At 46.0% G+C, this 24136-nt stretch overlaps 1 protein-coding gene and 1 pseudogene across 7 annotated transcripts in view; one reads left to right on the top strand and one right to left on the bottom strand.

Moving 5' to 3' along the window:
- zfhx3b (zinc finger homeobox 3b) overlaps window positions 1-24136 on the top strand; it is a 418235-nt gene that overhangs the window by 249700 nt on the left and 144399 nt on the right. Inside the window, exon 1 of one of the 7 annotated variants that reach the window (XM_061813999.1) lies at window positions 95-491. The exons of the other annotated variants lie outside the window; for them this stretch is intronic. The gene's annotated coding sequence lies outside the window, so the exon portion shown is untranslated. Of the gene's footprint in view, window positions 1-94; window positions 492-24136 lie in introns of those variants that run through there. 7 annotated transcript variants of the gene reach the window in all.
- LOC133498713 (5S ribosomal RNA) lies at window positions 12017-12135 on the bottom strand (annotated as a pseudogene).

Here is a 24136-nt window from a genome sequence, read left to right as displayed (position 1 = left end):
TAGCCCTTCCCTTCGTGCCTGTGTAATGAAGCACATGCGCACTGAATTAATCACAGCCATTTTTTCCCCTCTCTCTCTCTCTCCTCTCTCTCTCTCTCTCTCTCTCTCTCCTCTCTCTCTCTCTCTCGCAGGAAACTAATTAGCAGGAATAAAGATCCAAAGAGTTTTTTTTTCTTCCCCCCAATCATCAGATCTCACTTTCACCTCATCCTCGCGCGCCTCCAACTCCGGACTCCGGCTGCTTTGCATCCAAATTATTTTTGATATCGCCTTTAACAACTAATCGCTACCTACTTGCGCCCTTTTCTCTCCCCCCCCCCCCCCCACCTCCGCTTCCACCCGAGCACTCGGCAACAACAATGATCTTTCTTTTTTTCCGGCCACCCCCGAGCGTAAAGTGACCGAAAGGGGACTCTTTTCGCCTTGATGGGATCTTTAGCTCCATCGTCTCGCTACTGGATTAAAAAGCGGCCATCGCAAAGCGGCGCATTGTAAGTTTCAACTTTTGTCTCTTTTTTTTTTTATTTTTTTTTTTTTGGGGGGGGGGTGTGCGTGTGTGTGTGTTGTTGTCGCTGCGCGATCCTATTCTCTCTGTGTCAGCCTCTTTCCTCCTTCATGGCGGTGGACTTGTAGCGGAGCTGGTCCCCGGCTTTAAAAAAAAAAAAAAAAAAAAAAGAGAGGAAAAAGCAACTCCCGTTCCGGGTAGTAAGAAAGGCTCATTTCATGCAAGTTTCGAGCTTTATTCGAGATTTTTTTTTTCTTTGGAGGGGGGCAGGTTGTGTCGTTACCTGTGTTTACATCAGCGCTCGTCCTCTCCTCTTCGTCTACGGGCGAGAACAAGCGAGCGATCCCTTCGACATACGACGGGAAGTGAGGAGGGGGGAAAAAGAGAAAAAGGGGCGCTTTTAAAGCAGGACGGGGCTTTTAGGGTGAGGACGGGGACGTGCGTGGAGGGGTGGCGGGTGTCGAGAGACGTGTTTCGGCGAGAATCGAGGGGCGGCTCGTCGCGGAGCGCAGCCCGGGGAAGGAGCTCCGAGTCCAGCCTGTTGGCTCCGCGCGGGTCCGGCGACTCTCTCGCGGCTTTCACTTCTTGCATTGTGTGAAAAAAACCCACCAAAAAAAAAACCAAAAACATATAAAAGCATGCCCGTCCGAAGGCAGATCTTCGGTGCGGTGCTTTATGAGATCCTTTCTCCTGGAGTTTTTTTATTTTTGTGCGAGCCCTCTCCGCCCCGACTCGCGGCCACTCTTTCCCCCCCTCATCGGCTTCATCCCACCTCGGCTCGGCTCGTCTCTCTCACTCGGTCCCGACTCTGCTTCTTTCGAGCCTTGTATATTTTTTTTAAAGTCGATTCTCAGCCGTGCCCCGACCGAGTCCCGTGCAAATCGATCCCGTGTGTGCGTGCGCGTGCGTGCGTGCGTGAGCGAGCGAGCGTTTGGCGCGTGCACGTGCAAGTGCGTGCGTGCAGGCTATGAAAAAAAAAAAAAAAGGGAGCCCCGGGTTCTCCTTCATGACAGCAGCGGATCAGGCAGGACCGCCAGCCAGCCCTGCAAAGTGCACGGCCGCTGCTGGTTCTTGTGCATGCGCTGCGACTATACTTGGCCGCAGACCTCCAGGAGGTTCTGGAAACCAAACATTTGGCCTGCTGGCGTCAGCTTCCAGGCATCGGGAGGGGAAACTTGACATAGTGCGGGTCACATTTGAAGACCACTTAGCAGGCGTGCAGTGTCGAGATTGCGCTTCTTGCCGCAAAAAAAAAAAAAAAATAAAAAAAGAACAAAATAAAAGCGACCAACGGTTATTTGGATGAGCTTCAAATCCCTTAATGTGCATTGTGAAACATGAAAAAGCAGGGGTAAAAAAGTCAGTTTTGGCTGATGAAGGAGAGGCAAGAGGAGGATTTGTGAGCAGTGGCTTTGCTATTTTACATGGAGGGGGCGAGGATGGTGTTTGGGGGGGGGTTGTAGGTCAGACAGCAAGAAACAAGGGGAACAAGGGTCACGGAGTGAGTGCACAGATAAAAAAGCAAGGAGAGGAAACCCCCTCGCCAAACAGCCGTGGGACTATGTCAGGGCTTGGGTGGGGTGGAGGGGGTGCATGGACGAACAGAGGGATGTGTTTTTTTTGGGGGGGGGGTAGGAATGGATGGCATATGGAACAAAACGCATTGGCGGGCGTCAGTAGCAAGAAATACGACTTTGCATGTAGTTGATGTGAGGAGGGAAAATAATAGTGGAAGTAAAAAAAAAAAAAAAAAGGTGTTGACGATTATTGCAATGAGGAGAAAATAGTGGATGGTTGGGTGGGGAGGGGGGTCAGAGTGTGGGGGTCAGATAGCTACAGGCCATAGAGGAGGAATCAGGGGAAGAGGTCAGATAAACAGAGCCCTACCTCTCAGAGCGGTGAGGAGCAGACACAATGTGTTTGAAACAGACGGGCTTATTATTCCTATTTGATTATGAGTTGGAATCAGCCGTGCTTATGTAATCCCGACGTTTTTGCATGTCGACGGATTTATTTATTGTCATTTTTCCGAGTACGTTTGGGCCGCAGTGACACGAGTGCAAAAAGCACGCAGGTACTTTGCAAGTGATGAGCCTTCCTCTCCTGTCACACCAACACTCTTCCTCCTCTTCCTGCTCCTCCTCCTCGTCGTCGTCGTCGTCTTCCTCCTCTCCCTACCAGACACACAGAAATATTTACCTTCTGCCGTATTTTCTGTCTTGCTTGCTTGTCGTGTTGTCAGTAGATTTCTAAAGACTTGAAATATACTCGTCGAGCAATGTACATGATTAGTGTGTGTGTGTGTGTGTGTGTGTGTGTGTGTGTGTGTGTGTTTGCTACTCACAGGGTTGCAAATAGTTAAAAAAATGCCACCAATGCTGCTTGAGATGAAATTTATGAAAAAGTAATCAAAAAGATGCTATTCTAATTTTGCCTTCATGACATTGTGGTGGATTATGTTTAGCTCGGTCATGCCATTTACCTGAAATTGAAATACACATTCATTTTTTTCAACAAATTGAAAATTTGACATAAAGCGGTACACACTCATTTTTTTCCCCGCTGCAATTTCAATGGAATCAGATTTATTTTCAACAAATTTCATATTGCTTTCTTTCCAAAACTAAATAGTCAAGATGTATTACTGTATTGGACATAGGATGAATCAAATATTTTTTCTGGACAGATAAATATATATACAGCATATATATGCTGTGTATATATTTTTGAAAAATGTAGTTTTGCATGTGGTGAACAAACATGACTGGTGATGGTTAAAGTCAGCGCACGGTCAGTTTTTGTGCCTTCGCTCTCGCGATCGTTTGTCACTTGTTAGCATTGTGATGTGAGAGGACGCTAGCGTATCGTCTTGGGTCTCTGTCTGCGAGCGGAGACTATAGATGGGCTCGTTTGGTAGTATGACGGCAGCGCCGAGCCAAGGGAGGTTGGCGCCTCTGGCAGTCGTCAGCCCTTCTCTCCCTCCTCCCTCGCTGGCTATCTGCTCCTCAGTGTGTCTCCAAATGCGCCAGCTCCCTCTTTACCTCCCACCATCCTGTTGGCTGGTACTGGCCCAGCAGGGGAGCTCGCTGACAAAGTCTTCGGTCTGAGGGAGCCCTCTTTGGTCGAGGGCTATGGGCTGAGGCCTCGTACCGAGCAACAAATCCAAATTGCCAATGTGTGAAATTGGTAAACGTGTCAAACGGGAGTCGCTTTGTCACCGCGCTGCGAATGACGCCGGCGTCATGGACGTTTCCCGGATGAAGACGGAACGCGTGACGACGGGGGACCGGCGGGGCGCAGACGGCCGTTTTAATCTGACCCGTGGTTTTTGCATATGCGAGGCCGTGCCGGCGTACAGGGACCGGTTCTTCCAGTTTGTCCCACAGCTCGGGCAGTGCGGCGAGTCACGCTACCAGAGAGCGAGCAGGCGGGCGGTGGGCTGGACATCGACGTGGGTTGAGGAGGGGGGAAAAGGAGGGTGGGATGAGATGACCGCTGTACTCTCAGGTGTGTGTGTATGTGTATGTGTCTGCCGGATCCTAAATGCCAGTGGTCCAAACAGGCCTTCACGTCCCCCCCCTGCAAAATTCCTCCCTGTCTCCTTTTTTTCCCCCCCGACCCCCACTTTGTCAGTAACATCCTTTTCTAAGCAACACTGGCAGTGCTTTTCTGTGGTTTGCTCTTTCCCAATATGTTTTCATGTTCACAATCATGGTTAAATCACCGCAGGACACCTAGATTTACGACTCAAAAAAAAACTACAAGTGTGTGTGTGTGTGTGTGTGTGTGTGTGTGGTGTGTGTGTGTGTGTGTGCAGCTGCATTAAGACTGGTGCATATTATTTTAAACATGAAACACATTTGTTGAGAATGACTCACAATTCCTTGTTGGACTTTCCCGGTATTTATATGTAGTTGTGTATTAATTCACAAAAACAACAAAAAAAACCTTGCATTACTTTGCAACTAGTCAGCTGACCTTCAATGACACCGCATGCTGACGTTTTTCACGAGTCGCAAAAAAAAAAAAAATCATCTTTTACGTTCAGTAAAGTGTAGGAAATGCAAATATAATACAGCCTTAATACAGCCTCGTCGACGACGGCTCAATGAAACGGCGCGGGAATTTGTACAAATATGTATTCCAAACCCCCAAAAAAGAAATCGGTGGCTGTGGATGGAATTGGAATCATAATTTTGCTTTGTCGGTTTTTTTCCCCAAAACGTTTTATCTGTGAGGAGAAGAATACCATGTGATCCATACCTGTTCAGAAGTGCCAGCATAGCATAGCAGAGTGTGTGTGTGTGTGTGTGTGTGTGTGTGTCTGTGTGTGTAGCTGTGTGGGCGTTTGTGCGTGAGTGTAGCATAGCGGCTACATCCTATTTTGGGCCAGAGCAGCTACTAGCATGGAGTGTGGCGGGACGGACTGCAGGACAGATTGGCATCGTTAGACAACACAATTACACACTAGGTTAAGAATCGGGCTCGGAGGGCTGTTCAAAAAAAAAAAAAAAACAACGGCGCATGTAGCCGCACCCCAGCCCACCCCTCTTTTGGACCCTGGAGGCCAGCATTCCACCCTCCGCGCTGGCGCTTATCATCACAAAAGGACAGAATGCATAAAATATGGAGGACGCTTAGACAGGTCGCTTTTCTCTGGCCACGCTGAGCCCCGGGAACAATACGTTGGGCCCCCCTCTGGCCTGCGAATCTGACGACACACACGCCGTCTTTTTATGCTCCCCTATTCCTTTGTCATCCTCTTCCTCTTCCTCTATGTTACTGTTCTCTGCAGAGTGATAAGCGCACAGGCATTGTTTATCAGTGCCTGGGAAATCTGCGTTGTGCAACCAAAACTCTACAGTCAATATTTCGCAGGCACTGCATGCGTGCTAGCTTACAACACGTTTGTACAAACTATTTTTTTGAAATAACATCTTCACCAGTGGTTGGCTTATACTAATTAACACACACTTTTACTGACCATACTATTTGTACGGGAAAATAAATAGCTACATGCAGCTTGGTGATTGGATTTGGGAGCCGTGGCTGCATTTGAGATGGTTTATTATTATTATTATCTTTTTTTTTTTTTTTTTTTTGCCTCATCACTAATTTAGAGTGAGGTCACCCAGCATCACGCAGAAGCCACACTCCCAATAGGAGCTAATGCAATGCGTGTGTTTATCTCTTGCGTTGCTTTAAAGGGCCGGATGATTATGCGATATACTGGATATAAACAATATACATACTATGCCCGCTATATTAAGCGCCATTTTCCCTAAACAAAAATAATCTAAATAGATACAGGGAGATTGTACCTTCTTTGTGATCATATTTTGAGTGTTATGATTGTGTAATGCCTTGATTTTCACGAAATGGTTTACTTCCTTATGAGGGTTTTTTTTTTAACATTATTTTTGATTTATTAGAATTTCTGTCTCCCCACACCCAACGCTTGTGATAGCCCCGATGTCGGAATGTGCTGTTCGGATGTTCCGGACCCGAGGTCTGTGGCACTTCCTCTCTGTGTACTTTACAGCTTATCCTCCTCGGGATTACGGCGAGAAGAAAAGAAAGGAGCCCATGCTGGAGCGCCCTCTCACTCTCGCACCTTTTTCCTCATTTTTTGGGCGATTCACGCGCACAATAAAATCCCGACAAAAAGTGTAATTCACTTGCAAATGCGCAGTAGCCGTGTCTGTGCTGCATGTGACGGGGGGGGGGGGGAGCGAGCGAGGGGAGGCGGGGATACGAAGACATAAAGAGCACACGGCGGCGTATTTCACTGGGAGAAGAGGCTGACGTTAAGCTACCGGCTGCCTCTTTCTGGTCAGGAAACGAAACTCCATCCGCCCCTTGATAGATTCATGGGAGCTTTGTGCACATCTTATTGTTTTTTTTTTTCTTTTCCTCCTTTCCTTTAACAAACCTTACGTGTGTGCATAACCGCCATATGCTGGGCGTATAAAATGTCCGCCGGCTATTTGTCATCCCCTGTGCCCCCGGGCGACAGGCCAGCGGTAAAGGGGTTAAGGAGCAGGGATAGCCCCTGTTTTGTCTCTGCGGCCCTCTTTGCCATTGTTGTGCTGGAATTGAGCTCGGTGCACCTCACTTGACCACAGCACAAGCAATAAAATGGCCTCTAAGTGTTGGAGCCTCAGCTCTATTCTCGAGCTTCTCTCCGTCGCATTTCCCTTTTGTCTGCACACATACACTTGCGTCCGCGGTGTTGGGCTGTCCACACACTTTTTTTTTTTTTTTTTTTTGCTATTTTTACACCTTTTCCGCCTGTTTTTGCAACGTGAGGCCGCTTTTCCTGCGTGCAAATAGCCAATACTGAATAGCGCCCAGGAGCGAAGGCTATTTGCGTCGGCAGTTGTTGGATGTGCCGGACAATAGTTTGCAGCCACGTGCAATATTTACAATCATATTTGTAAAGGACTGTTTTTTTTTTTTTTTTTGCGTGTTACTTTACCTGCCATCATAACTATTGCGATAGTCCAAATCAAGGCTAGAATGATTTTCCCCAGAGGACAAATTATTGAACTCCAAGATAATTCTTTGCATTTCGACAGAAAGGTTCTATTTTTTTGCGTGCTTGCCAAATGCACTGCAAATCTAAGGGCTGCTGCAGAATCCAGCCTTATATTTCCATCTAGGAGCTGTTATATTATTTCATACCCGTGTTCACTTGATTTTTTCTGACAATAATGATGCAAATACCATGAATAATTTAGTTTTTCAAGGTTCGAGAACGTATGATATCAACGCGCCGTGTTGACGCCGCCGCTTTTGATTGCAGCGATGATTGTTTATAGCCCACTGTCGCAGACGTCTTAATTAAAAAAAAAAGAAAAAAGTGCACTCTGCGTGTCTGCCCCCATGCAAGCTTGTCAAATAAGCATATAGCAGTGAGCGTCTCGGCGGATTTATGAAATATTTGTGAATTGTAACACTGTCGATGTGTAAACCTTTTATGCCAGATGTAGCACAGCTCGTGTTAAATGTCACACGAGGCGATAATCAGACCAACATTCGAGTAATGCCGCAGTGCAGGTTCGGGACGTCGTTGTCATTGCCTTTACACTCGACTTTTGCAGTTTTTGTTGGAAAGATCCTGTAGCAAATACATTTCTAGCCTTGGAAAAAGTAACAGTGTGACGGTCTGAGCGCTCCCCCGTGCTGAAAAGTCCCCTTGTGATGAATGCGCATGCGTTACTAACAGGGGAACTCTGGGTACGTAGCAGACGCTTGCTGGGAAATCACCTGGTCTCATAGTTCCCCTTCTTCTACATAGAGAGAGCTAACATATGTTATATCCTAACCTAACCTTAAAACAAAAGTTGATAAAAAGATATACACATATATGTACGTTCGCTGTGTTCGTCTTTCTGAGACGTCCATAGCGAACACGAACGCTCGGCGACAAGTTGTCGAATGGAACATGTTGAAGCATGGATGGGGATGTTTCTGACTGGCCGGAAGTTTACAAAATATACGCTTATGCGGATTAATCACAAGGAGACTTTTCAGCACCGAGAGCGCTCAGACCAATCGCACCGGCAGCTACGTTGAATCCCAAAGCCTAGACTAGATTTTTGTAGATTGTATCTTGATGGACAGAAACGCTATGCACCGAGGTATTATATACAGAGGTGCCTTGAGGTATGAATTTGTTCTAGGATCGCACTTGTAACGGAAAACGCTTGTATCTCAAATCATCGTGAAATAAATGCACATGCCGTTTGTTTACTTCACTAATTATAAAGGGCCAGTGCATATCAATAAACATTTGCATATTCTATACAGGCATCTGGTAAGCGTTGGCCTCACAGTTCTGAGGTCCCGAATTCAATCCCGGACCCGCCTGTGTGGAGTTTGCATGTTCTCCCTGTGCCTGCGTGGGGTTTCTTGGGGGACTCCGGTTTCCTCCCAGATCCCAAAAACATGCAACATTAATTGGACACTCTAAATTGTGATTGCGAGTGTCTCAATTTGCCCTGTGATTGGCTTACAATCAGTTCAGGGCGTACCCCGCCTCCTGCCCGTTGAGAGCTGGGATAGGCTCCAGCACTCCTAAGACCCTTGTGAGGATAAGCAGGGAAGAAAATGGATGGATAGATATTTTATATATTGTCATACTTCATGAAAACAAATAGAATAATTAATATAATGTAGAAATTGAAGCATTTTTTCAGCATTTCGCAATTGACCCACTAAGCTGCAGTAATATTAGTCATTCTTCACAGCGGATAAAGAAACATTTCCTGTGCATATTGTTGTATTGTCTGTCTACATGTTTATACACCGTTTGTGTTCAAATATCTGTTGCTTAAATGGTGTCAACACCGAAGCCTGTGAAGGTAAATGGAATAAGGCGCAAAGCTTTGTTTTTTTATGTTTAGTTTGACAGTAAACTCTATCTGGAGTCTCTTTTTTGCAGGAATTGTTGACTATCTTCTTAACTACTGCTTGTTGTGAAATAGAGTTCACTGTCACCTAAGAGTAATTGTGTCTCTCTTGAACGATGGCTTGTACTGCAAAAAAAAAAAAAAAAAATCCCAAGTGGGGTCACTTGTATCTCAAGGCTGCACTATATAGTATTTCTACTGCTGTGTGGGTTTTTTTTATTTCCTTGTCTTACGCTTCTCCCCAAATATATGATTCCCACCATGGGTCTCACTGTACCCAAAACAAATGCAGTGTGCGGTTTTCCCTTTTGCAAATGAACAAACACAGGGACCTTGGTGTCTCATAATAAATTGATTAAAGCAAAGGCTCCCACAAAGCACAGGAAATATTTGCCTGCATGGGTAACTGCAATGTCTCACCACCAAACATAATCTTTCACTGTACGCGTATGCAGTTTCACGGCCGTTTTTGCATGTGGCCCTCATTCTTCACCGTCTGTATGATCAAATTTTCTGTTTTGTGCCCAGTGGCTCATAGCGGAGAGATTGCGGCTATTTCCATATTTAACACGGGGCCCTCTGTGACTGCTTGCTTTTCATTCAGATGTGCAGTGGCACACAGCAGATATTGGGCCTAGGTGGTCCACAGGGAAACGGGTCAGGTCCCCCGAGGGTGGAGGGGGAGCCAGACGGCCGTGACAGACAGGTGACCTCGGCCTTGTGATGTCGTTTCGCCTCGTCTGGTCGCCATGGCATCCGTTTGGCTTCGTGAGCGAAGATGGAGAGGAGGGAATGTATGCAGCTTATTCTCCATGCAGGGGGGTGTGCAATTTGGAATTTTGCAAGTATTCACGTGATTTCAAACAGGCCTGAGAGTGCAAGATATCACCAGTGAGCTACCATTGCTTTGTTAGGCGGTGAAAGAAAACAGCCGGGCCGTGTAGGAAGTCAAATTCCGGTAACGGCTAAAATCTAAACGGATACTGATTTTTATTTTTTTTATTTTTTTTTTTTACACCGCGCAAACGCACCGCGCTTCCCCTAAAGGCAAACACTGACGAAGTCACACACACCCTAAGTTTAAAAAAAAAAAAAAAAAAGTTGATTTTGGCGGGCATCGGTATCGGTCCACCAAAGGTATAAATGAATCTGCATGAGGAGAATAGAAGCCAAATGGGCCCCCTCTCAGTGCCTGCTATGCGTTGCCAGGTGTTTCCTCTTGTCGGATTTCGCCCCGATGTCACATGTCATGCTGAGAGATGTGTTTCTAGTACCGGTTTTTAGCCTTTTAGGAGTAGCATGCACGATCTGAATGGAAGACAAGCGTATTTCGAACAGTTATATGACCAATTAGCTTGAGGTTTACAACCCTCAGTTACGCTTAAGTCATTTTAATTGGGGACAATATCAGCAAGGCCCCTTTGACTAATTACACCCCAGTACACGAAGCAAGGCATGCTTAGATGGGTTTTACGGAGAGGAACCTCACCACAGACACCTTTTGTATGACCTAGAAGAGGTTGTGACCTTTGACCTCCTGTACTATTCTAGTAAAACTCCTGAATCTTGTCGGGCGAGAGTCTCGAGCTGCAAAATTCCTTCCTGTGAGCGTCGCGACAAGGTGTCCCAACACTTTTGTCTAATCACGTCACGTGTAGAAGGTTTAAGCTTTGTTTATAGTATAGAAAACATGACTTAAGAGGAAGTGCTGCACAGAGCGAGGCAGTGGTCAGGGACAGGAAAAGTGCCGGGGGGGGGGGGGGTGCAGACACAAGTCCCATCACTTCCTTCCTTTATATTGGTCTTATTTTATGAATCATCATTGTCAAACTAACATTAGGCAGAGAGGGAAGTGTCAAACTGAGGCTGAATTTCCATCAAAACAGTTTAGCTATGAAACAAAAAAAGACTTTAAAACTACAGCGTATATAAAACATGACAGCGTTGTCTGTTAACCTTGCGCAAATGTGGCCGATCCAGCTCGCCGGCTCAGCGTGTTTTTGCCAAAACTGCACTTCTCATCCCAGCATGTGACAGGCAACCTAAAACAAGGCCGTATGTTTTGACCCCGATCCGGACGGAGCAGCCATTCGTCACACGTTGCGGATCTGCTGCTTCCTCAGGACTTTTCCGCGCACGGTCACATGCGCGTGTGCCCACGTGCATGTTTGTTCTCCGTGCCTATATCTGTCGGCGTTGTTTCCTCTTTTCCCAATTAGGGCACGAGCAAACGGGGGGGGCGACACCTGCGCCCCCCTCGTGTCGCCGCCGAGTCCTGCGGTCGGAGTGATATCTGCTCCCGTGTCGGGCGGTTCTTTGGGTCTTCAACAGGAAGCCCCGATGTTTCACAATCTTTCTAGAAAGAAGAAGCGAGTAGTACTTATGCTGGTGGTGTGCTATTCACTCTGTGTGTGAGTTTTTGTCACACTGCATCGATCGAAAAGCCATTGTGCTGCTCCTTCTGAGCCACCTTAGCCAGGTGGGAGCAGAATATGACAGACAGGTGGATCTACTGTTCGTCAAGATTACCCAACTCCTCTCAGCTCGTCAGTGTGATACTAATATTAGTCATACTGAGCGGAGGATAAGGAATTTCATTAGCCTAATTGCATAATTAGCAAAGTTACTTTGTATATACTGCTACAATGTCAAGAAAAAGAATACCAATGTGTTTGACAAAGAAGATTTTTTTTTTTTTTTTACAATGTAAGTTTAGATTCTCAGTCATCCAGGTCACTGGAATCCACAAAGGCTGAATTGTGGTAACTGAGCTCTTCTTGCTCAGTTTGTCTTCTCGTTTCCCCGGAAATATTTAAAAATGAGTAAAGGTTCAAGATATACGACTACAAGTGTTTATATTGTCTGTCTACATCCATTATTACGCAAATTGTGATCCATTCGTGACTAAAATAGCGATAGCCTTGTGACATAGATGCTAATTAGCGTTAGCAAGAAGCTTCTTTTTCTTTTCCTTTCCGCTTGTCCCATTTGGGGTCGCCACAGCGTGTCATCTAAGATGAACGCTCATATTTGTTTGGCACAGTTTTACGCCGGATGCCCTTCCTGACACAACAATCTGCATCTAGCCAGGGAGAGAAGCTTACAGCGCCTGATACTTCCAGCCGGTCTTCCATCCAAGTACTAATCAGGGCCAAACCCGCTTAGCTTCCGAGATCTGACGAGATCGGGCGTTCTCAGGGTAGCGTGGTCGTAAACCGGTGTTAGCATAAAGCTAGTGGACCTGAATGCTTGGTTGTCTTAAGTCCAAAAGATGTAATTCTCTTTGTTCTTTGTTTATTTTGACAGTCAACATCAACTGGGAGTGGCCATAAGCAGCTCCAAACCTCTTACTTGCAAAACTGTAAATTATTTGCCAGTGTTGAGTCACTCTTTCTCAAGGCACCACTGTACTTGTTCTCACAGCTTTAATTCTTTAAAATTTTATATAATAGTGTCATTAGTGTCTGTGAAGATGTTATGGAGTTCCTTTTTTTTTTTTTTTTTTTTTTTTTACGCATTACAGCAATTTTCTTGTTAGAAGGCTGCAACGGATAAACGGGCTAAGCTGATTTACTCGTATCTCAAGGCGCCGCCGTGTAGTGTAAGTGGGCCCCCGAGACCTCCTAGATGGGCTAGAGGTGTGGCAAATGTCTGTTTTGGGCACGGTCTCGTGTCAGCATGTTTAGTGTTTGTGCAGAGGCATTTATATGCAAATGGCGAAAAAACCTATTGGGAAGGCTAATTACAGTGGGGCCTTTGTGTGTGCCAGGCTGTCAGAAGCTGGCAGTTTGCGAGCACGCCGGCCCCGGACTTCCCCTGCTTGTTTACTCATTGTCTTTCCTTATTACCCCCCTCATCGACACGCCCCCTTTTCGTGTGACTTGGCTGTTTGCTTGCACGCTAGCTCCTCCCCCTGTGGCGCAAGAGTTAATGTAGTGGATTATAAAGGCCAGCAACGCAGCCCCCATTCACTTCCTCTTTCGTCAGGTGGGCCCCGTCGCCGTTTTTGCTCCTCGAGCCGCCCCGCTGGAACGCACGGGGAACGTTCAGCCTTGTAATATTCTCTCCTACAGCTGATGTGCCGCTAATTATGTGGGTTTATAAAAATGCATTTAGGTCAGGTACTAATGCGATGCAAATTTATGAGCAGGCAGAAGCAAATATTAACTTGTAGCACTGTAACGCTGATATTCAAAGGATGGGGGACAAAGTTACACCTCCCTCACCTGTCAAATGTGAGGGTTTGCGTTCCTTCTGCGAGTCAGTCAGAGCTGCGTGAAGCCTTCCTAAACACACGTCCCCCCCCGACACCCTCCACCGCCGCGCCTCCATAATTCTATAGAACTCAAGAGCGTCTGAAATAGAGATGCTCCTGCAGCCCAACGGTTACTATTTGTAGCAATGAAACCACAGATGGATCTTTGTGTTAAAAGTGTTTTAATGATTAAAGACGATTCGTGTGAATATTGAAAATGGGGAAGATGCGGTAAATAAGCCAAGGGCTCCGTGTGTGGGGGTGTGTGTGTCACACTCATCATCAGATCATGTGATCAAGGAGCGTCAGGGGCAAAGACAGGCCAGGTTGTCTCCTGTTGGAAAAGCTCAAATTGAAAAGCAAGCACCTTAAATCAATATTTTCTTCTCTCTCTCCCTTTTCTCTTTCTCTCTCTCTCACAATTTCACATTCATTTTGCAGGAACTGCTCCTCATTGTGTGCATTGTAAGTGCCCTTTTGTAATTCCAAATCTCTACTGAATATACAACCGTATCAAACTCGCTCGGCAGCATTCTTACGGAATTATTTGGTTTGTGCTAAAACAAAGAGAGTGCAAAGAGTGCAAACCTCTGGCTTTGTGTCGCCTCTCAACTTCCCTCAAGTGAAGTGTCATTGTTTGCTCTGTGGTCTGTGAACCATTTGCGTCCTTCTCTCTGTATGTACGCGGCAAGACGCAAACAGGGTGCTTCCAGTAAACCCGGGGTATGATGTGCGTATTGTCTGTAGAGCCACGTTTCCAAATATTACACCCAGAACAATTCAAGTTAACTGCGATTTGGAGGAGTCAACCCTGATCTGGGCTGTGTTTCCACAGCTGGGTGTGTGGGCGATAGTCGCGTCATACCGTGACGTCATACCGTATTTTTTGGAATTCCACGACTTGTAAAGACACTAAATCTCCACCATGCCCCTGTTGCACTCCTCTTTAAGGCTACTGATGACACTAGTCCTTAAAATCTTTGATCATTTGATTGATCACTACATGGCGGAGATGACTGTACTTTTACATATTTTCTTTCTTATTGCCGCACAAATGAGTTTGTCGCTTCGTGCTCGGATTCGTGTCTTCTACAAACAACGCTATTGATTAATCGCCTCGTCCAGATACAAAAATTGGAGGTCAAGTTTGGTCAAAACAAAATAAAATGGAATTGCTAGTCTTGTGTTTGAAGGTAAGTCATTTAAATGCGCCACATTTGCTAGCCAGTCAACTATTTCACGATGCCGTTCAGTGATATTAGGCCATACTGTACATATTTGTATCGGGTTTTTCAACTTAGTTAGCAGTATCTTTCGCCTTGCCCTGACCGTCAAAAATGTTTCCGCATCTTACTCCCTCTGCATTTCCTTTAAGAACGGCAGACGAGTCGGAAGCCAGCCCTGTGAGACAAACAAACAAAAACTGAAGCTGCTCTTTTTCAGGGTTACGTTTGGCCCCGATTTTCCGATCATGTGACCAGATTCGGACGACAACTCGGGTTGGGGGAGGAAAAAAAAAACTGCGCTACTGTCTTTGGCATCCAAGGTATCCAATGGATCAGTCATTCTGATATCCCCCTATAACTTTTGACAAATGGAACAACAAAATGTGTTTGAGAAGTAAACCAAACTACAGTGGCTGGCGGAAAAGGATCTCTCGGGACGCTGAGCTAGCCAATGAGGCCGAAGGAAAGTCCCGATGTGAGGGAACAGCTGCTGCTTGCTGTCTCTGCCTCTCACCCTGGCCTGTCTGACAGTAGCCAGCCAGAAATATGAGGCCTCCCTTGACTTCTGTCCTGGGAAACAAGGAAAAAAGGACAGGGCAGCGCATACGTTAGCTCTCGCCTGCACTGCTCAGCATGTAAAAAAGAAAAGCTGTTTGTCCAAGCTCATCCGCTCGTTTCTTTTACCACAAATAGAAATCTTGATGGCATATGCGCCGCTCTTCCTTCCTCGCAACACCGTGAAATCAACCACTTGCTCGGTTTCTCTCTGATGATCCCTTTTCGTTCAATGCTTTCATTAGCCGTTTTAGTCAAATCGTCACAATTAGTCTGTCAATCTGGCGCTGCCTTTTGCAGCACTTCCCTTTCTGTGAGCCCGGCCTTCCTGACGGCCTCTGCTCTCGTCTCCACATCCCCTCATCACACGTCTGGGATTTCTCGTCGTCCTTTCTGCCTTTTGCGGCCGCGTTCCAGCCGGAGCGCGAGCAGAGAAAGGCATTCAGCTCCGTAATCCGGCCTCCCTCCATCAGGAATGCTAATATGTGTGATTGTGTGACCTGCCGAAGCCCAGCAACATCTGCAGGAGCCTATGGCGAGCCCCCGCCCGGCCCCCTGCCTTTGAGCGCTCACTCACAGCCATTATTTGATTGTTTCACTTTCACGCCTGTGACTGGGCACAGCGGTTAACCCTGTAATGCTCACAGCGGCAAGCTCCAGAGTTGCACAGAGAGCCAGAGAGGAGCAAACTGTGGAGGGGTGTGCAGTTTTCAGGACAAGAGCTTTCCCATGACAGGCCTCCCCCGAATGCCCATCTAGACCCTTCCCCTCGCGCTGTTTATTTATGCATTCCATCACCGGTCACAGTGTGTGTGTCTGTTTTGGCGTTGTCTACATGAAAGTACGGCCACTCGCGGGTTAACGCATAATTGCCGGAATTATGGCCCGCATATGCACACGCAAGACGTTCCTTCCATGAGTAGGCCTTTCTTCCTCATACACATCAAGAAAAGAAAACTTATTCTCGGGATCTTGAGGGGCACTGGTGTTTTCACCCCTCTAGCAGGTATTGCAGTTGAAAGGAATGACTGTTGGGATAGTGTAAGTTTCCAGAAAGATGAATTACTGGTGAGGCAGAACTGACAAAGTGAATCTGTGTCAAGATGGAGTGCTGCTGATTGAATTACCCTTCTCCTCGGTCTTGGCCGTGCGCCTGTTTTCAAGCTAAAGACGACCAGCATACGGACTATGTTGGATTTGTTCCGCATCCAAACATTAAGCTGTTAAAACTTTGGGATCCTTACCATGGTGCAACACCTCCACAGGCGCACACCGTGTTGATGTTGAGGAAATCCGCCATTGCGATGTAGCTGTAAACTACTGCGTTACTATGGCAATATGAATAGTTTGACATGATTCACACCCGAGTAGGGTTACACTTTGCAAACAAAATGTGCAAAAAATACTGTTGACATATGACGTTACTCAAGGACATGTAGTCAAATTTAGATGTTCAAGTGCTTGTTCAATCATGTTTTTCATTGATTTACTCAGATGTGGTCTTAAAAAAGGAACTGACGCCTCATTTTGAACAAAGAGACATTTATTATTTAGCTTTCACTTGCATATACCGTATTTTCTGCACTATAAGGCACACCGCATTATAAGGCCCACCATCAATGAATGGCCTCTTTCAAAACTTTTTTTTTAATATATATATAAGGCGCACCCCATTATAAGGCGCATAGAATAGATGCTGCAGTAGAGGCTGGGGTTACGTGACGCATCCATTAGGCAGAGCTGCACTAAAGGTTCAATATTGATCCATATATAAGGCGCACCGGATTATAAGGCGCACCATTGGCTTTTGGGAAAATGAAAGGCTTTTAGGTGCGCCTTATAGTGCGGAAAATACGGTACTTGTAAATATAACACTGTGATGATCATGTCCACGTGTTCTAGCAAAATGCTTATTGTGTTCTTTATGTTGGATACTGGTAGATTACAGCCTTATAGATATGAGTAATGTCGTACAAATGTCAATATGGCGGCACTGTGGAGTGACTGGTTAAAGGATCTGCCCCATAGTTCTGAGGACTGGGGTTGAAATCCCAATCCTGCCTGTGTGGAATTTGGTTGACCTACCTGTGCCTGCGTGGTTTTTCTCTGGGCACTTCGATTTCCTCCCACATCCCAAAAATATGCATTCATTGGAGACTCCAAATTGCCCCTTAGGTGTGATTATGAGTGCGACAGGTTGTTTCTGTGTACCCTGTGAATGGCCGGTAACCAGCCTTAAAATACCTGGGATAGGCTCCGGCACTCTGGTGACCCTTGTGAGGATAGGTGGCTCAGAAAATGTATGAATGAATGGCATTACAATAATTGGGTTAAAAAAATTGAGATCCTTTTGTAAACTATGACATACTTTTGTGAGTGTCAGACTGAGGATATGTGATTGCAGAGAAATGTAATTGTAATCTTACTTTGTTTTTTCTAATTGACTGCCGATGATTAACCCTCGAGATTTTTTTTTCATGTCGGAACTAATGCCTTTAATCTATGTCGTTTGACCCAACTTTTGAAGGCTCCCTCTAATTAAGATACAGTATGTACGGCGCATTATAATTGTGCTCACTTTCAGCTCCACCCTCCTAATGTCCCCTGTTAACATAAACTGTTTCTGAGTCATGGGCAAATATTATTGATAGCAGCAATGAAGGATTGCCTCCATTTTTTTTTATTTTATTTTTTTTAAACCCAAACTTCCTGTCCCACTTTATTCACAACCACTACATCACAAAAGCCTGGAATGAATATCTCCATTATATTACATTCACCCTGACTTGTTTGTAATCTGTTCAATTCGGATACATTGTGTCTTTTTGATATGAAATATAAATATTTGATTCAAATAACTGCAGATTAGAGAGCTCCCCCCTTTTTATTTCCCTGTTTACAGACGTGCTTCAGGTTTTCAAGACGGTTTAAAAGGAATGGGCTCTGAAGAGCCAAATTGGATCTGGGTATGTAAATACTGCTCTGATGTTTAATGAGAAACAAAGTTAGCTAATTATAGCAGCTCTGAGAAACATGAGGAGGACAGTGGGAAATGTTTCCATCACTCCCCGGCTCTATAGATTACTGCCTAATTGCCTCAATCGAATCAGGCGGAGACATTAGCCAGAGAGGCAGAGCAGGAGAAACACAAGGATAGGACTGATTACACGTATCCGTCGGTGGTGGCTCTTAATCCAGCAGAGGACCCTCAAGTCAAGCTCCGTGGCCTTGCGTGAGGCCGCCTCTCTGGCCTCGCTGAACCGATACGCTCCCCTCGGACCGATCTGGAGGTGAGCATTGCACCGTGCCATCTTCTGTCTCGCCAACGCAACCAGCCGCACGGGTGATTAATGCTGCAGTACGGAAGTTCTTTCACCTGTAATTATGTGTAATTCTGACATGTTTATGCCTGATGTTAGCCAACGGCTCCTCCACTAATGACAATGTAGTTCGCAACATCCTCCCAAACATTTGTTGCTACAATGTTTTCCGACCTTTCTTTTATTGTATGTTACAATTTTAAGTGGCGGTTGGAAAACGGGCAACGTTCGTCTCACCTGTAGTTCCATACCCTCGACATCTTAAGCTCTGTTTTTTTTTTTTATTTCCCGTCAAGTTGTGGAATGCAAGAGCACGAACACTGAAGAATGTCTTCATGCTGGGAAGGAAGAGAGTTTGAATAACTCGCCTTGCTATGGCTGTGAAATGTGTGGTCCGGATATGTTTTGTAAGCAGCGTGCGGGCAAAAGACACTCCATAGAATCCGTTTCGTCCTCAGACTGCTATTGAGGTCAGCTGTCCAAAATGATCTCATGTTAAGGAATCGGCGAGTCAGCAGGGTCAGCGCAGAAGCGCCATGACGACAGTCAGAAACGGTGATAACGCTGCCCTCTTTTCCCCTCCCCTTTTTGCTCCCTCTGCATGGGAACAGGGCAGTTCTTTGGCCTGAACTGTGTCTGTGCCCTTCACTCTGAAGCCCGGTGGTGCCACTCTTTCTTCTCTCCACTGAGCCACACTCTGAAATCAGGTGAAGACGGTGAGGATTAACTGGATCTTTACACTTCAGATGGTCCAGAGTGCCGTAGCTAATCCTCCCATCTTCTTTCCTCCTAAGCAAATATCTGGACGGCTGAAAATAGCCGTTTCCTGGATGTTGTGGCGGGTGACTGAGCAGTCCTTTGCTCGTGTTTCCCAAGAAAAATGTATGAAATCAGGAAAAGCGTGTATGAATTCTGCATGGGGAAAGTAGACTCCATCTGTTTGGGAAAGGGTAAACAGATCACGACACTTTTACAGAATCCAGCGGAAGTGAGAAGTCTCACTCCGTCAGAATTTTTATGGGGTTGAAAGCATGTAAACGAATGCAGTTGCGAGAGACCTGGCCGCTTTACTGCAGTGCTAGTCCTCATTTATATTGAGCTTCGTCCGTTTTAATGTTCTACAGTGTAACCTGACTCCCCCGCATGGACCAAACGCCAACAGTTGCCTACTCAGCTGTCTGGCCTTAATTGCTGAAGTATAATCACCAGAGCTCCGTCCCGTGTCCCTGTTCCTGCCTAAATATCAGTCACATTTGACCTGGCAATCTCACTTTCACACCCTCGACTACTTTCTGTCTGACAACCCCTCCTCTCCCGCACATGTTCCCATAATTTATGGCTGCCCGGTCCTTGATCAATTGATAGCCGAGAATCCTTTGGTAAATAGAGTTTTAGACACATTGCCAATAGACCTGGGCTATTGATTGGAGTGTAAATTAAAAACTTAATCAGGTCTCCGAGATAAGATTTATCTCCGCCCCAAGCAAATTGCAGGCCTGACATGGAGAGGTAAAGGCGGGCCGGTGGGCAGACAGGTGCTCCCCTTCGGTGGGCGCCAAGAGTGGGGGCGGCCTAGCTTCTGCCACCTTCCTAGCTTCCCTGCCGGCGGCGTACTTGCAACATGCCGACTACCCTGTAAAGCACTTCAGTGTTGACTCGGCTGATGAAGTCTTCAGTGAGCACAAGACTGGCTTGGATAAGTACAAGTCGCATCTTGAACATATTTATCCGCTATGTCATATTGAACCATGATACACTTTTAGTGTGGCTCATCCAAATGGGAAGTAGTTTTATTTCTTTATCGTTTTCTTCTGTTCAGCACTTTGTCTTGTTCATTGTTGTCAATATCCCCATCCTTCCCTCCCATATTGAATCTGTTTAATCACTTGTGTTCATTGCAGCCTGTGATGAAATATGTAAATCATTACAGCCAGCTTTTATTCCTTCAATAATATTCCCACATTGTTGAGCTCATTTTACGCCACAGTAAATTTGCGCACATTCACACATGCACGCATGCGCGCGGTGTTGTCCACATTCTATATGTATTAAGACAATCCTTGGGATTGCGCATTGATCAAGGCATATGGATTTTTGCAGTAATTGCTGAGGGAAATTTCCACGTCTGGTCTCTTCGTCGTTATTAATATTGGGAAATGGCTACACAGTTTGAATGTCTGAGCACAATATTGTTTTTCATGCATCCCGCCTCATAGGTTGCCGCACACACTCTCATTTGAAAAGTTGCGTAGAAAAGACACGGCAAGGATGCGGCCCAAGGTACCTCACAGGTATCTGTCGGATCTTCGCGTCGGTAATTAAAATGTACATTTGTCCCTGTGATTAGGGCTGGGATTGGGGTCCTCTCGGGGATTAAAGGACTCCCTATTATCCCTTCTCAGCTTCTAGTCCTTAGAAAGCATAGAAATGACATTGACCCACGGTGAGCGGCGCAGACCGCAGGATGGGGAGTAATGTACATACAAATGTGGGCAAAGCTATTAGTATATTGGGGCCTTTTAGTAGTATTTTTGGGTGTAACGAATAAGAAGGGAAGACAATACGGCGTTAGAGTGTGTGAGTGTGTATTTATCGAGCTCAGAGGTCTAATCTATGTTGTAGTTCATCCAAAAGATGTTTAGTGAGGGTGAGGTCCGGGCCAATTTTTGCTCACCGACCTTCGTCCGCAGGCCAAAAGAGAAAATCACCTCTGTGTTCCTAAAAAAAGGAGAAAGTCATCAGGGGTAAGCCTGACTGATTAATTAATTAACATGTTTGCCTCATTGTCCATTTTATAACCTGTCTCAGATCAAGCTCACTGGGTCACAGCACAATAGTGACCAACCCTTCTCTTCGTTGCTGTTGGAGGGCTGCGCCCATTAGTAATAGGCTGTTTTCCTGATAAGCTCCAAAAATACTCGTTTAGTTAGCGAAAGTGCAGAGGGATCCTAGCCAGATAAAGCCGCTGTTTCCTTCTGTAATACCCAACAGCTAAAATCAATAGTTGGGCTAATTCTCCTGCTTGTCATCCGGTCTCCTTTATCTGCAGCCTTCCTCAACCTATGTACATGGAGGCGGTGATTAGGGTTAGGACTATGCATCTACCCTAAAGATTATTCAGTTGTTTGAGACTCTGTTTTTGTGTGTGAATGATGAAAATATAGTTCAATATTGTACTATTCGACAGCATTCTTTGATTTATTTCTAATCACTCGAGATATAGTATTTTTTACTTGAATCAACCTAATTGATTCTGAAAGAGAATCAACGGTAAGCTCAGAGAGAGAGAGAGAGAGAGAGAGAGAGAGAGAGAGAGAGAGAGAGAGAGAGAGAGAGAGAGAGAGAGAGAGAGCTCTCGAGAGAGAGAGAGAGAGAGAGAAGAGAGAGAGAGAGAGAGAGAGAGAGAGAGAGGCAATAATGCCATGGTAACACTAGAATCTTAGTGGGTCTATCTCAGGATTGCCATGATCTCCTGTCCTTGGTTTATTTCTGTCTTTGCCATTTTGGCTCTCACAGCAACCATGTACACTTTTGTGAGGCAATTCTTGGAAACATTTTCCTTATTTTGCTTTCCTGCTGTACTTTTCGGTGTCATCATGTCCGAGATGCGGTGGCTACCGGCAGATACACTGCTCAATGTGTGAGGGTCACAGGGACGTCACTGTCAGAGATCACGGGAGGCAGAATTCAGTGTCCTCGTATTGGTTTAGAGGTGAACATAAAACAGAGTCCAGCTCTTGACATTCAGCTCAGGTGTGTATAAATCTGCTGAGAGGAAGTGGCTGTCAGCACTAACTCCGTACTGCTAAGAGCGCTGCGCTCTGTCAACACAAGCTCAGTGTCTGACACTTGTGTTTATTTGGCCTATGAATACATCCCAGGTTGCACCGCTGACACAGTCACTGGCTCGAAAGGCTTGGAGACGCTCGGATTGGCTGACATTCGGGAACCCACCTGGTCACTTCCTTTCACGAAGCTGTATGTAGCACATCTAAGGTATCCAAACAATTTTCCTGGAATCGTTTTCTTACTTCAGCCAGTCACGCAGGTAGTCGTCGTTTTGTGTTCGTGTGTGTACGTGCCTCCTGCCACCCTGACGCTGATGCTATAGTACATTCTCAGGTGTCAGTAAGCAGGGTGGTTAGCCTGCGACACCGTTAGCTAAAGTGCAGTGTATTAAAAAGCAGTCAGGGCCCTGGATCACACTATATCACGAGGCAGAGGCGGCGATAAGGCCCGCTGCCTCCCTGCAGATCAATGAAGGTTACTGACATCATATCACAAAGTGAAAGCAAGTGCTGCACCCCGAGCTATTTATCAGTGGCAGATCCGACATGAATGCCGCACCGTAATAATTTTTTTGCGCGTGCAGCTGTTGGATTATGAAATATAGCAATACGGAACCTAAAGGCGCACTGCAGGCTGCTGATTGATCAGCTAAAATTTGTCACTTCTTGGAACACAATGAAAAGCCGGGGAAGAATATAAAAAAGCACCTTGTTAACATCTTGTAATGAACAGACACATGCGAAAGAGAAGAGGGAAGCAAAAAAAACAATGCTACATTCCCATCATTGTGCTATTTGTTTCCGTTTCACATTTTTTTTAAATCCATTAGCAGGTTACACAGGTACTGCTAGTGTGATGTCACACAACAATCGCCATCCGACTGCAGTCATATCTAAAATTTTCCCAATTGGAATGCGGTGGCGTCATGGTTGATTGTGCTACTTGGCCAGGAACGTGGCTTTTGTTTTCACCTAAGGCGCTACATGCCTCGACAGTGTTCAGCTGTTGTATGACAAAATCCGCATTTAGTAAAAACAAACAACCCCCCCCCACCCCCAAAAAAAACAACACAAAGTGGCCTCAGCTGCAAGTAGCTGCTGTAGCCCTGTTTTTCCTTCTTCTCCTCCCTGCAGCTTCATGCCTTTATTGCATTATATATCATAAACCCCTCCACTTCCCTCACTTATGTCTGCATTAGCGCAGTAATATTGAGCTGTGTGTACACACAAATGCGCTTTTGCGCGTCCATGCGCAGGAGATCATGCTTACAGGTACGGTATGAGTTCCATTTATCAGCTGCCTGGGGCACAATGTGGAGGATCTCCCCCAATGGGTTGGTGTGTAACTGCTCTGTCAATACAACCTTGTCAAGGTGGGGAGTGTGTGTTGTGTGTGTGTGTGTGTGTGTGTGTACAAGAGAGACAGGGTGCTTACACCAATGCACTGGAGCCACGTTATTGAGCAGCCAATAGCTATTTGCTTCTTGACGGTGGCAGGTGGAAAAAGGAAAGAAGGAAGGAAGCACGAGGCTCGCTGCAACTAACGCTCACTGAGCCACGGGGCTCAAACTTGACACTGAGAGGTTCGTGCTGATGTGGAGCAGGTTTTCTCCTCCTGGCTCCCGGTCTTTGCAGGTCCCGGCCGTGCGCGCAGCCTGCCGCTGCCGTAAAACCCCGCTTCCTCTCTGGAATCTCGGTGTTGACAGAGCCCATCTGAGTCCTGGGACGGCTTCCAAGCTGCAAAAGGGTCTCTTCACATGTGTGCGGTCACACATCGAGGGCTGTGTGTGAGGATGAGGGTTTCAGTTCAAATGTCGAAGGGCGATTTAACCTCCGTGAAAGTGATGTACAATTTGCGCCCCTATCCAACTTAGAGATGCTGGTTCTATTTTTTAAGAGCGGTGTCGAAGCGTCTGCTGTTCTGTTTTGTTTTTAAAAGCCGTCCTGTGAGAACACCCCCTTATTGTGAACGATGCATATCTTTGTGTTTGTGTTGCATGTATCCTGTCTGGACTTGTCCCATAATACCTGAGTCATGGACGGATTAGTTAACCCTCGCAGCGCTTTGGAGTG

The sequence above is a fragment of the Syngnathoides biaculeatus genome, chromosome 3 (genome assembly GCF_019802595.1).
Source record: "Syngnathoides biaculeatus isolate LvHL_M chromosome 3, ASM1980259v1, whole genome shotgun sequence".
NCBI classification, from domain to species: domain Eukaryota; kingdom Metazoa; phylum Chordata; class Actinopteri; order Syngnathiformes; family Syngnathidae; genus Syngnathoides; species Syngnathoides biaculeatus.
This window is presented reverse-complemented; position numbering and strand designations above follow the sequence as displayed.